This window comes from Rana temporaria, chromosome 12 (genome assembly GCF_905171775.1).
Source record: "Rana temporaria chromosome 12, aRanTem1.1, whole genome shotgun sequence".
NCBI lineage: Eukaryota > Metazoa > Chordata > Amphibia > Anura > Ranidae > Rana > Rana temporaria.
In genome coordinates this window covers 99,969,868-99,982,997 of record NC_053500.1, presented here as the reverse complement: position 1 = coordinate 99,982,997, position 13,130 = coordinate 99,969,868, and the positions used below count along the sequence as shown (strand labels likewise).

The window sequence follows — 13,130 nt, the reverse complement described above, 5'->3', positions numbered from 1 at the left end:
TCACTGCACAGAGCAGGTGCCATAAATGTACTCGGAGCTGCGCATGTGCAGCTCAGTCTACTTTATCACCGACAAGCAGGGAAAGGCAACTAGTGTTTCCTCTGTCGTTTAAAAAAAGAAAAAGAAAAAAAACACATTAGCTGCCTGCGGTTTCTGAAATGCTTGCCAAACCCGCCGCAGTACATTTACTGCAGCAGGTCGGCTCTTGCAGGCACAATTATGTACCTCACATGACATCTTTCTTCCGGGTCCGCTTGCACATGCACACCCAGAGGCTTGAGCTGCCATTCGCTGCAGCACAAGCCGATCAGCAGGTCCTGGCCAATGATTTATGTCTGGCATCGGCTGAGCAAATGACGGAAGAGAGCCATGTGTTGGTAAACAACACAGGACCCTGAGCAGTGTCCCGTGTGTTTTTTTTATTTATTTATTTATTTTTTTCTCTGCTTCGTAAAAACAGCACATAGTACACATATTAACACTTGTTAGGCACACAGTTAAACCCTTTCTAGCCAGTGTCATTAAAACAGTTACAGTGTATAGTATTAGCACTGATCACTGTATTAGTGTCACGGAGATGTCAGTGGCAGTTAGTCAGTTCTCACTATGGGGTTTATTTAATAAAGCCGAAGAGCACAAAATTAGGCTCACTTCTGCATAGAAACTGGCCAGCTTCTAACCTCAGCTTGTTGAATTAAAGTGTATGTCCACCCCCTACAGAAAAATCTGTAAGGTGAAATTACACAGGCTTTTCCCATTTATATCTCAAAAAATAAAAAACCTAGTGGTGATCAAACGACACCAAAATAAAGCTCTATTTGTGTGAATAATATGATATAAATTTAGTTTGGGTACAACTTTCCATGACCGTTTAATTGCCAGTTAAAGTAACCCAGTGCCGAATAGCATGATATGGCCTGGTCATGAAGAGGGTAAAACCTTCCAGAGCTTAAGTGTTTAACCACTTAAGACCTGGACCATTATGCAGGTTAAGGACTTTGCCCCTTTTTGCGATTCGGCACTGCATCGCTTTAACTGACAATTGCGCGGTCGTGCGATTTGGCTCCCAAACAAAATTGGCGTCTTCCCCCCCCCCCCCCCCCCCCCCCCCACAAATAGCTTTTTTTTTGGTGGTATTTAATCACCTCTGCGGTTTTTATTTTTTGCGCTATAAACAAAAATAGAGAGACAATTCTGAAAAAAATTCAATATTTTTTACTTATTGCTATAATAAATATCCCCCAAAAATCTATAAAAAAAAATATTTTTTCCTCAGTCTTGGCAGATACGTATTCTTCTACCTATTTTTCGAAAAAAAAAATCGCAATAAGCGTTTATCGATTTGGTTTGCGCAAAATTTATAGCGTTTACAAAATAGGGGATAGTTTTATTGCATTTTTAATTTTTTTTTTTTTTTTTTTTTACTACTAATGGCGGTGATCAGCGATTTTCTTCCTGACTGCAACACATTAAACAATTTTGACACATTTTTGGGACCATTGTCATTTTCACAGCAAAAAGTGCTATAAAATGCACCGTTTACTGTGAAAATGACAATTGCAGTTTAGGAGTTAACCCCTACAGCGCCCCCTAGTGGTTAAGTGTGACCTCATATGTGTTTCTAACTGTAGGGGGGCGGGGCTGGACGTGTGACGTCATTGATCGTCTTTCCCTATATCAGGGAACAGATGATCAATGACACTGCCACAACGAAGAACAGGGAAGGTGTGTTTACACACGCCTCTCCCTGTTCTTCAGCTCCGGTGACCGATCGCGGGACACCGGCGGCGATCGGGTCCCACGGGCGCAGTCACGGAGCTTCGGACCGGGTCGCGAGCGCGTTGCCGGCTTGCGACCCCACGGCTGGGCTTAAAGAGACACGTACAGGTATGTGATTGTGCCCAGCCGTGCCATTCTGCAGACGTATATCAGCGTGAAGGGGTCCTTAAGTGGTCAAAGAAGTAGGGCCAAAGCTCTCTTGGCCCTACTTCTGGGGACCACAGGACTGCACTTTGTTTTTCACTTCTGTGACCCCTTTTCAGCCAGCTGCAGTTTAAAGTTTGTTGTCGACTGACATCACTCAGCTGGTCCAGGCTCTGGCTTGATCTCGACTGGTCGGGATCCACCCAGATGCTGGGACTGGCAGCTGGCTTGACCTCTCAGCGAGCCACTGGGATACTGAGCCAGCTGCTTCTACCTCCTTTACAGCCCAGCACACATGGTGAGCGCTGGAGGGCAGGGCAGAGCAGAAAGCCAATGACTGTTGGTCACTGGCTCTCCGCTCATTTAGGACCAAGAACTGAGTGATCAACAGTATTTGACCTATGAATAGATTTAGGCCAAAGCACGCCTTCCCCAAAACTTATTGGTTAAGTAGAACACCTGAAAATACATCTGGTCCTGGGATAACATCTGTCTTGGGCTTAATTTTTTTTGCTGATGTGCTGTGATTTTATTTATTTTAAAAACATCCTTCTTGTATTAGACTCCAATGCGTTCACTACCATCAATTCACAGCAAGAACATAGTCAAATGCATTTAAATAGAGGATCCTTTTTTTTTTTTTTTTATTAGTTCCTAGTTCTCCTAGTAACCCAAACCCCTCATTACTACACCAGCTCCTCAGCCACTTGTTTACTTCCCTAAACTCCTGCCTTTCTGGTGTGGCTCGAGGTACTGATAGTATTTCTGAGAATACTACCTTGGAGGTCCTTTTCCCTCAATTTAGCTCCTAAGGCCTCTTTCACACAAGCTCAGCGGGAGATCTCTCTGTGGCTCTCCGCTGAGCCGGCGGATGACAAGTCCCTCTCTGCTCACAGAGCGGGGAGGGGCTTGTGCAGCGCCGCTGTCTCCTATTGGAGAGATCTGATGAAAACGGACAGCATGTCAGTTTTCATCAGATCTCATCCGATCTGCCATGGACAGATGGGGACATATCGCCATACGTCTGATATTGGTGGATCCGGTTGGTTGTCAGCGGACATGTCTCCGCTGACATCTGATGCTCCATAGGATTGCATGGAGCGGCCGTTCAGGTCCGCCGACAAAGCTGACAGGCGGACCTGAACGGTCCGAGCGTGTGAAAGGGGCTTTAGTCCCTCGAATCGTTCTTTAAGACACTTTATCTGCCACTGACTTTGTCATTGGTACCAACGTGCACCATGACAGCCGGGTCTTCCCCAGCCCCTCCCAGTAATGTGTCCACCAGATCCGTGATGTTCCGAACCTGAGTGCCCGGTAGACAACATACAGTTCGGCGCTTTAGGTCTTTGTGACAAATTGCCCTCTCTGCCTAAGAACTGAGTCTCCTACCACCAGAATCAATCTTTCCTTTCCCTTGGCTTTACTCCCAGCCTCACTGGAGGAGTTATTTTCCTGGCAGCTAGGGGAGTCACTCGGCTCCAACAGTTCTGATCCCTGACTGGTTTCACCAATGTCACTCAACAGTGAGGTTTGGGTGTACTTATTGGGATGTTCTAGCCCAGAACCGGCCTTCCTGGCACTTTCCCCTCTACCCTTCCTGACTGTAACCCATCTACTCTGCTTTGGTGCCTGCCCCTCTTTATCTCCACCCGCCTCTGTGCTGGCCTCTGCTAGGTACGATCCCAACTCTTTTAGTGTGGAGGGTCTTCTCAGGGACAGTTGCATCCCTAGATTCAGAACCTGGGCTTCCAGAAAAACAATGTGCTTACATTTTGCACAGCAGTATTCGCCCTTAATCGGTTGATCAAAGAACGCATACTTGCCGCAAGATGTACACCGAGTCGCATCTCCAACATCCGCTGGGCATCATACCTACTAATTTGATGGCGATTGAAGATTATACCCTGTCCAAATGAACTAACAAGCAGCTTCCTGACACTAATACTTTACAATACACAGGTCCCTAATGCCCACGTGCACTCGCACAATACTCCGGTTTTAACAATACACAGGTACACACAATACAGTGAAGTAATCTTCATAACATAGCATCCACATACTGTGAGTCAGCATCAATCACACTAACCAGCTTAGTCCTATGGATCACTTATGGCATCCGTCAAAGTCCGCGTCAATCATGGTGTCCAGCTTAGAAAAAAAAAAAAATTAGAAAGAGTTGGCATTTTAAAATAAATACAAGGTAGAAAAACCAATTGAAAGAGGAAAAAAAAGATAAGAAAAATACCAAGTACTACACATAAATGCACATCCCAGCAGCCATGCCTATTCCCGCCTCCCCAGCATGCCCATCGTCTGCTGGACAGCCCTACACATAGTATGGGTGTGCTGGGGAGGCGGGAATGATCTTGGATGCTAGAGATGAATTTGTGTAGGCCTGTCCAGTAGAGCTGCACGATTCTGGGAAAAGTGAGAATCGTGATTCTTTTGCATGAGATGAAGATCACGATTCTCAAAAATGTATTTAAAGTTATTTTCAACACAAAAACAAAGCTTATGTGCTTAAATACAGTATATGTAAATCTGACGGACTGTTTACATGTTAAATTTTAAAAGCCGCAGCAAACCTGCTGACCTTGCATGCTTGCTAATGTGAAAGAACACCTCTGATTTCTCAAATCGTCTTCCAGGACATCCTCTGAGACCTTGGGCTCCTCTCTCTGGGCCAGGAAACACGCATACCCATCGCTGTTGTTTGCTCAGGGGAGCAGGACCCGTTTTTGACAAGACCCCCAGCCCTGATTACCTGCGGGTAGTGCAGCTTTCCGGTGGTGCCGAGTATCGTGGTCGGCGCGCGGGAGACGCAGGCCGGCCACGCCGATCCAACCGCCGTGACGGCGCCGAAGGGCAGGGCTTCTGCGTTCCAACGGCCGGAAGTGACGGTTGCCGGCGGAACAACGTCATCAAAGGGCGCCACTTGGTCACGGTTCCTGTCCATCAGTGGCGCAGCAGGGGATAGCAGGCATCGGGAGCGGTGTTTAAGGCTCGGCGGGGTTGCGCAGACACTGGGAACCATGGAGGAAGCTGGGCAGGCTACAGACTCTGGTTCAACAGGCTCTGGCATCTCCCAGGTAAGGTGGTGAGGGTGGAACACTTCTTACACTGGGGGATCAGGGTCCTCATGACCTATGTACTCCCTCCCTGGGTGGGGAACCTAAGGTGATGGGTTGGGGCACTTCCTAAACTGACTCAGACACAGAGGTGGAACGGGTCACGGAGGTATTCTAATTAGACCTTGTCTTCTGGTTTGTTTGACTTTTAGGTTAAAGCCCAGGACAAGACACCTGTACAGATACCTAGGAAGAAATGTGCCATCTGTGGGGCTAAGTTAGGCTCTAATTGGAGGAAATATTAAATGTAAAGGTAGGGATGTTGGCGCTGCCTGGGTAGACAACTGTCCACTGAGCACCCTATGAGTGGTCTGCCTGCTAAGGGCAGCGGTGACAGGATGTCAAGTGACCCCAATATGAGTGGTGCAATCCCTAGTCACCTGGATGGGGCCGTATGTAAATAGAGGCCCCAATGACCTGTTGGGATTGCTATAGGCAGGCACTGTGTTCTGGTGGCTGGGCTGCAGCTCTCTAGTGCTGTGTAGAATATGTAGCCATATGCACAAGACCATGCACTCTACAGAACGGTGTGATACCAGTCAGTAAGGTATGTGGGATACCCTTGTATCACAGGGTATATTGCTGAATAGCAAAAGGAGGACTCTGCCTCTAAACAACACCCTATAAATCACACAGACAAAATAAAATAAAATAAATAAATGGATCAAGCAGGTGCCCAGACAACTGCCCTCTGTAAAGAGACCCCTGTAGGGAAAAGCCTTACATAAAAAACATATCATAAAACTTAATCCGGAACCTAAAAGCAAAGGATGCTGAATGGCAGATATATATAATAAAATATACCACATAAGTCCATACAGTATGATATAAGTTCCGGTTGCAGTGATAGTGTATGGGCTGCTGCCCCCTGTAGGGGAGAAATCTACACCAGTAATGCAATAATCAACAGGACACCAAAGTGTCGGATGCCAATAAAAGGTCAATGTCTGAGATTCTTAATTTAAGAGAGAAGATTTTGCATCTGTAGTTCATCCGTAGCCCCTAGATCATATTTCATGCGAATAACACGAACTTATAGATATTGTTGGTGAAACATTAGGAGTCCAGTTGGTAAGTTGGATGTGGATAGGGTGCTCCTAAAACACAATGCGGTGTGGTCCCGGTGCTCCCCTCAGGGTTCCCCACTCACCAGATATATGCACGTTACCCCAAGCGGGGGCTTCTATCAGGTGACTAGGGATTGCACCACTCATATTGGGGTCACTTGACATCCTGTCACCGCTGCCCTTAGCAGGCAGACCACTCATAGGGTGCTCAGTGGACAGTTGTCTACCCAGGCAGCGCCAACATCCCTACCTTTACATTTAATATTTACTCTTGTCCCCTAGGGGATAGTTTTTAGGGAGGCAGCAGACCATTACCTCAGGTATCCCAGCGCAGGTTTTTTACACTTATATCTAATTGGAGGAAGCCACTATGCCCGGATTGTGTCAACAACCTCGTCAGAGATGACTCAGTGGCAGAGTGCCAAAAAAATCTTGACTTCGGTTAAAGACGAACTAGCATCCATCTTCCAATCATTCAGGGGTATGATGCACAGGGTGCAGATGCCCTCCCCCTCTCCAGGGCAGCCAGTGCACCCTCCCTGTCTGAACCCGCAGAGGTGGGAGCAGCACAGGAGGAAAGGGAGAGGCTTTCCAGATCACAGACCTCTTCCAGGCGGACTCAGCGTCCGGTTCTGAGGCGGAAGAAGATTCCTCCAGGGGGTCAAGGTATAAGTTAACCCTTGATGACGTGAGTGATTTGTTGAAAGCAATTTACGACACATTGGAAATTCGTGAGGAGCCAGTCCAACTTTCCAAGCACGACCAGATGTATCAGGGGTGCAGTGCTCAAAAAGCCAGGGTGTTTCCCGTGCATAAATCGCTAATTGAGTCAATTTTACTGGAGTGGGAACAGCCGGAAAGGAGACCCTTTTTTTTCGGGTAGTCTCAAGCAGAGGTTCCCCTTTGAGGCCAATGTTTCCCATTTGTGGAACAAAATTCCAAAACTGGATGCGCCTTTGGCCAAGGTGTCTAAGAAAACAGACCTGGCGTTTGACGACTTGGGGTCACTGAAAGACCCCATGGACAAGAGAGGTGATGTTCTGCTTAAAAGAGCATGGGATGCCTCCTCAATAGGGTGGAAACCAGCCCTTGCAGCCACCTGTGTGGCTAGAAACCTGGAGTGCTGGCTCACACAATTGCAATCTCATATCTCTGCATCTAGGCAGCAGCAACTGAAGTCATTTCCCTTGCTGTTCAAGGCAGTAGGTTTCCTAGCAGACGCCTTGGCGGAGTCGGTCAAGCTGGCAGCTAGGTCGGCCGCATTGTTAAATGCGGCCAGGCGGGCAGTTTGGCTCAAAACATGGACGGGCGACTCAACCTCCAAGCTGAAACTGTGGGTTGCCCTTTTCAGGCGACCACCTGTTCGGACCTGGCCTCCAGGAGGCACTAGAAAGGAAAGATAGGAAGAAATCTTTTCCTGAAAAGGAAAAGAAAAACGAGAATAAGTGTTTTTTTTTTTTTTCGTGGCTTCAGGCAACAAGGTCAAAATTAGAGGGATGCCCGGCCCAAAAAACATTGGACGGGTCAAAAAGGGAGTGGAAGAGGAGGTATCCTGTTTAATACTCCTCAAGCCACCCCCAAACCCCAGTGATGCCTGTGTCCCCGTGGGAGGAAGACTAGGGGAGTTCCTTCCACAGTGGACAAAATCAACTCCAAGCCTGTTCGTCCTCGACATTATAAGGAACGGTTACAGGTGGGAGTTCGATGCAACTCCCCCCCCCCCCAATGTTTCTGCTCACCCATTTACCAAGAGACCGGGAAAAAGCGTAAGCCCTAGGTCTGTTACTAGGGGATCTATTAGACAAACGTGTCTTGGTTCAGGTACTCCGGGAGGAAGAGGGCCAGGGGGTATATTCTCACGTATTTGTCGTAAAAGAAACCTTCTGGAAAATTCCGGTTAATACTGAATCTCCGTCTTCTGAACAAATTCATAAGGTACAAACGGTTCAGGATGGAGTCAATATTCTCGGTGACAAACTTGCTGTTTCATGGCCACAGTAGACCTCAGGGATGCTTACTTACACGTTCCCATACATCTGGAATGCAGAACTTTCTGAGGTTGGCGGTACAGAGAGGTTCGGATGTGATACACTACCAGTTCAGAGCACTGCCCTTCAGCCTGTCTTCCTCCCTGAGGATCTTCACCAAGGTTCTAGCAGAGGCCCTGGCACCATTGAGGACCAAAGGAATTACTGTGATGCCCTATTTGGACGATCTCCTATTCATTGCCTCCTCCAGTCCCCAATTAGAAAAAGACTTCCAGGAATCTCAGATTTTTCTACAGTCTCTGGGTTTGTTGGTCAACAGGGACAAGTCCCAGTTGACTCTGTATCCCAGGTACAGGACCTCCTGAGACGGAATCTCCTCAGTGGAGTTTTTCTTCCCAAGGAGAAAGTTCAGAAGGTGGAGCTGGCAGTAGCCCAACTTCAAACCAACCAGGTTGCCCTAGTCAGGGGATGTGATGAGGGTATTAGGTTTGATGTCAGCCTGTTTTCCAGCAGTGCCATGGGCCAGGCTTCATCAACGACCTCTACAAAATTTCATGTTGAGTCATTGGGACGGCAAGAAAGAAAGTCTAGACCTACCTATACCCATTTCCGCCAGAATCAAAAGAACCTTATGGTGGTGGCGGACCCACCACAATTTAGAGAAGGGTTTGTCCTGGAGCACGCCTTCGGCCTTGGTGGTAACAAACGATGCCAGCGCACTAGGTTGGGGAGCCCACTTGGAGGGGAACTTAGCCCAGGGATCCTGGTCACCAATGGAATCCCATCGGTCCTCAAACCAAAGGGAGCTTCTCACGATCCTAAAAGCCATAGAAGCCTTCCAATCCCAGGTAATGGGACAACACCTACAGGTGAGGTCAGACAATGCGGCAGCAGTCGCGTATGTGAACTAACAGGGGGGCACAAGAAGCCCTGCAGTCCATAGCAAACAGGATCTTAAGCTGGGCCGAGATAAACCTATCTTCATTATCAGCGGTTCACCTGAAAGGTTCCCAGAATACACTAGCAGACTTTCTCAGTTGGCAGCCCCTAAGCCAGGACAAATGGTCCCTCAACAGGGAAATGTTCAGAGAGATAGTGTCTCACTGGGGGCAGCCGGAAGTGGATCTCCTCGCTTCAGACGAGAACAAGAAAGTACTGCAATTTTTTTCCATCCACCCGCGCGACCAAGCCACAGGGATAGATGCCTTTGCCAATCCTTGGCATTTCAGTCTGGCTTATGCCTTCCCTCCCGTGAGGCTGATAGCCAAGGTTCTGCAGAGATTCCTCATAGTCTATGGACCTAATCATGATTACACCATTCTGGCCCAAGAGGCCGTGGTTTGCCAACCTGAAGAAGCTGGCCATCCATCCTCCATTGATTTTTCCAGCCAGGGAGGACCTAATCTCCCTAGGCCCAATCCTTCACCTGCATGTAGAGATTCTAAAATTGATTGCATTGTAATTGATCACGGGTTCTCAGATAGGGTGGTTAAAAACGCTGCTGAAATGTCGTAAACCTGTAACCAGGGCAATTTATGCCAAAGTTTGGAAGAAATTTAGTTCCTGGCTGACAAAGCAAGGGTTGGATCATCCCGGCATTCCAGTGGTGTTGGATTTCCTCCAAACAGGGGTTGATCTGGGACTTTCTATCAGTACCTTTTAAGGTTCAAACAGCAGCCCTGAGTATTTTCCTCCAGATTCCACTCCAGCAAAATCTGTTTGTAACATTTTTTTTCAAGGCCCTGATGAGATCCAAACCAGTGAAGGTGAGAGCCTGCCCCACCTGGGACCTGTCCTTGGTCCTTAGGGCCCTTACGGGTAATCCTTTTTGAGCCTCTGGAGAAATCTTCACTGAAGAACATAGTTCTAAAAACATTTTTTTTTAGTAGCGATCACATCAGCCAGGAGGGTGAGTGATCTGCAGGCTGTATCAATTCGGGAGCCTTTTTTGTTAGTTTTGGATGACAGGATCATCCTAAAAACAGATCCTAGTTTTCTACCGAAAGTGTCTTCTATGTTCCATAGGACCCAGGACATTGTCCTGCCAACCTTTCATTCCACCTCAGAAGAGGATGAGGGGGAATCATCAAGTTTGCTAGACGTTAAAAGAAGTCTTTTGATTTATTTAGAGGCCACTAAAGGTTTTAGGCGCTCCAACTCACTTTTCGTTAATTTTGCGGGTGCCCGCAAGGGGTACAGAGCATCCAAATCGTCCATTGCTAGGTGGTTAAAAATGGCAATCATAGAAGCTTATCAGTCAGAGGGTAAGCAACCCCCTTTGGTTAAGGAACATTCAACCCGGGCAGTCTCTGTATCTTGGACGGAGAAAGCCGGAGCCTCCCCGGAGGATATATGTAAGGCATGGTCTTCCTATTCTACGTTTGCAAGACCCTATCGTTTAGATCTACTGTCGGACAAGGAACAAACTTTTGGACGAAAAGTCCTCCAGATGGTAGCCCCACCCTAAACAAGTAAGTTCTTGCTTATCATCTCAGAGGCTGTCCTGGAAGACAATTTGAGAAAACCAAGGTTAGACTTATTGGTAACTTTTTCTAGGAGTCTTCCAGGACAGCCAGGGTTTTTCCCACCCGGTGTTGTTGTGTAACTGGTATTGGAGTTATGAACTGACGTTGTGTTAGTGTATTATGTCTTTCAGGACCTTCTGGTAGTTCTCAGGTAAACTGAGGAGGAAGCCTGGAGGACCACCCTTTAAAGAAATGGGTATGCGTGTTTCCTGGCCCAGAGGGAGGAAGGTCACCGAGGCTGTCCTGGAAGACTCCTAGAAAAAGTTACCGGTAAGTCTAACTTCGGATTTTCACATTTAACTAAATGTGAAAATCAGAGGTGTTGTGTCACATCAGCAAGCATGTAAGGTTTGCTGCTGCTTTTAAAATGTAACATGTAAACAGTCTGTCAGATTTACATATACTGTATTTAAGCACATAAGCTCCGTTTTGTGTTTTAAAATAACTGTGAATGCTAAAACTCCGTTGAGTGTAACAAGATGTGCGCTTGCCCCCTTCTCACTAACATTACTGTGCAGGAATGTGGGGTGGAGCAAGATGGCGGCGATGAAACGTCCCTTCCTGACGAGACAGCCGCCGCCGGGTGTACCAAGATGGCCGCCGCTCCGGAGCTAGGCCGAAGCCAGGGACTTTACTATGGCCACACCCGAAAATCGCAGGTCATCCAGCCTGGAGATTGCGGGGGGGTGAATCGAGATCAAAATCTTTTCGCGATTAATCGTGCAGCTCTACTGTCAAGCAGAAGATGGGCGTGCTGGGGAGGTGGGAATGGGCTGTGGCTGCTAGGTGTATGCGTGAACAGAAGGCTGTACTAGCTATCAAAAACAAGGCTCGTTCTCGATCAAGCAGGCGGGGGGAAGCGGCAATGCGAATGCGTGATACCTACGCATGACGGAAATTGTAGTTCACAAAGGACTATTGCGTAGTGGCCTAAAGCTGTGGGAAAGTAGGGCTGCAACTAACGATTATTTTCATAATTGATTAGTTGGCCGATTTTTGGTTAATACCTTAAAAAAAAAAAAAAAAAAAAAAGTTATTTAATAATATGTAAAGTTTAAATAAAGGCAATTTTATACTTGAATATCAATATGCAGTTGTAAATCTAAATAACCAACTATATGGTTAGGGAACAAAGTCTCCAATCCACTCTGAGAATAACAGACAGAAGAGAGATACTGTATATACTATTAGAGGAGATATATACAGTATATACTATTAAACAGAACTGTAATATATTATGTGCTGGCCATACAAAAACAATCTTCCTTTAAAAAAAATATGTATATTTTAGGAACGTTCGTTCGATTTTCTAATCATTACTGGGGTCAAATCGACATTTGTTTTCAACCACAGTGAGGGAAAAACTTCTTGGTCAAAGGAATTTTCATTCAGAAATAACATTAATTTTAAAAATAGAATGTTAAAAACAAGTGAAAATTTCAAACATTCTTTCAGCGAATGTACAAAGATTTTTCGTATGAATATTCTCGTCTGAAAATTGATCCTTGTGGCCAGCATAAGGCTTGGTACACACCTATGCAGTTTGCTTTTGATCTGTTTTTGCTGTGCGTTTTTAGATTTTTGCGAATGTGATTTTTTTTTTTTTGCCCAATTTGTTGTTCAGCAGATTAAAAAACAAATTGCTGCAAAACAATGCATTACATGCTTTTCTGCAGTTTCTTCATTGAAATCTATTGAACCAAAAAAAGCACGGTTCTGCATTAAAAGCTCCTGACCCTTTCCAAATACGCAGCAGCTGAAAAAAGCATAGATGTGAACGTGTCCTATAGGACATGTAAATGAAGTGTAGTGCGTTTCTGCAAAAAGCACCAAAAAACACATAGGTGTGAACCAGGCCTAAGACATTTAGTAACATGGGGTTAAAAAAACTAAAATTGGCCCTTTATAGTACAAAAAAAAGATAATCGCTACTGTAGGGGGTTCATTTTTTTTTACTGTGGAACTGTGAAAGTAATATTTATGGTAGCGATTATTTGCTCTCTCTCTTTGTACTATAAAGGGCTGCTTTTTTTTTTTTTTACCTAATTATGTTACTGATCGATTATGAAATTTAATAGATTACAATTTTTATAATCGATTAGTTGTTTTGGCCCTATGGGAAAGTAAAGGAAGAAGAGCAACTCCTATCACAAGATGTCTCCATCTCAGTGTATTCCCTCCAATACAAAAATATACTGGCAGGCTAATTTTCTTCCATCCAAATTCGCTTAAATAAACTGAATGATTGTCTGTCTTTTCTTGACGAAACTAAAATATCCTTCATCTTAGAGCATGAAGCTTAAATAGTTTTTTTTTGTAGGGAATGAGTGACACCCTTTTCCTTACAACTGTAGTCTGACACAGGGGTATACCATTTTCTGTTTGCCAACATTCTTAATAAAGGTGTGGTGCCCAGAATTTATTGAGCCATGACAGGTCAACCTCAAGCAGTTATGAAGATAAATGGCTAATAATGGAATTTTAAAAATGATAAATGTA

At 45.8% G+C, this 13,130-nt stretch overlaps 1 protein-coding gene across 3 annotated transcripts in view; it reads left to right on the top strand.

Annotated features, from left to right (window-relative positions):
• The window catches only part of PIP4K2B (phosphatidylinositol-5-phosphate 4-kinase type 2 beta), a 147,413-nt gene that overhangs the window by 4,623 nt on the left and 129,660 nt on the right, over positions 1 to 13,130 (top strand). The window lies entirely within an intron of this gene.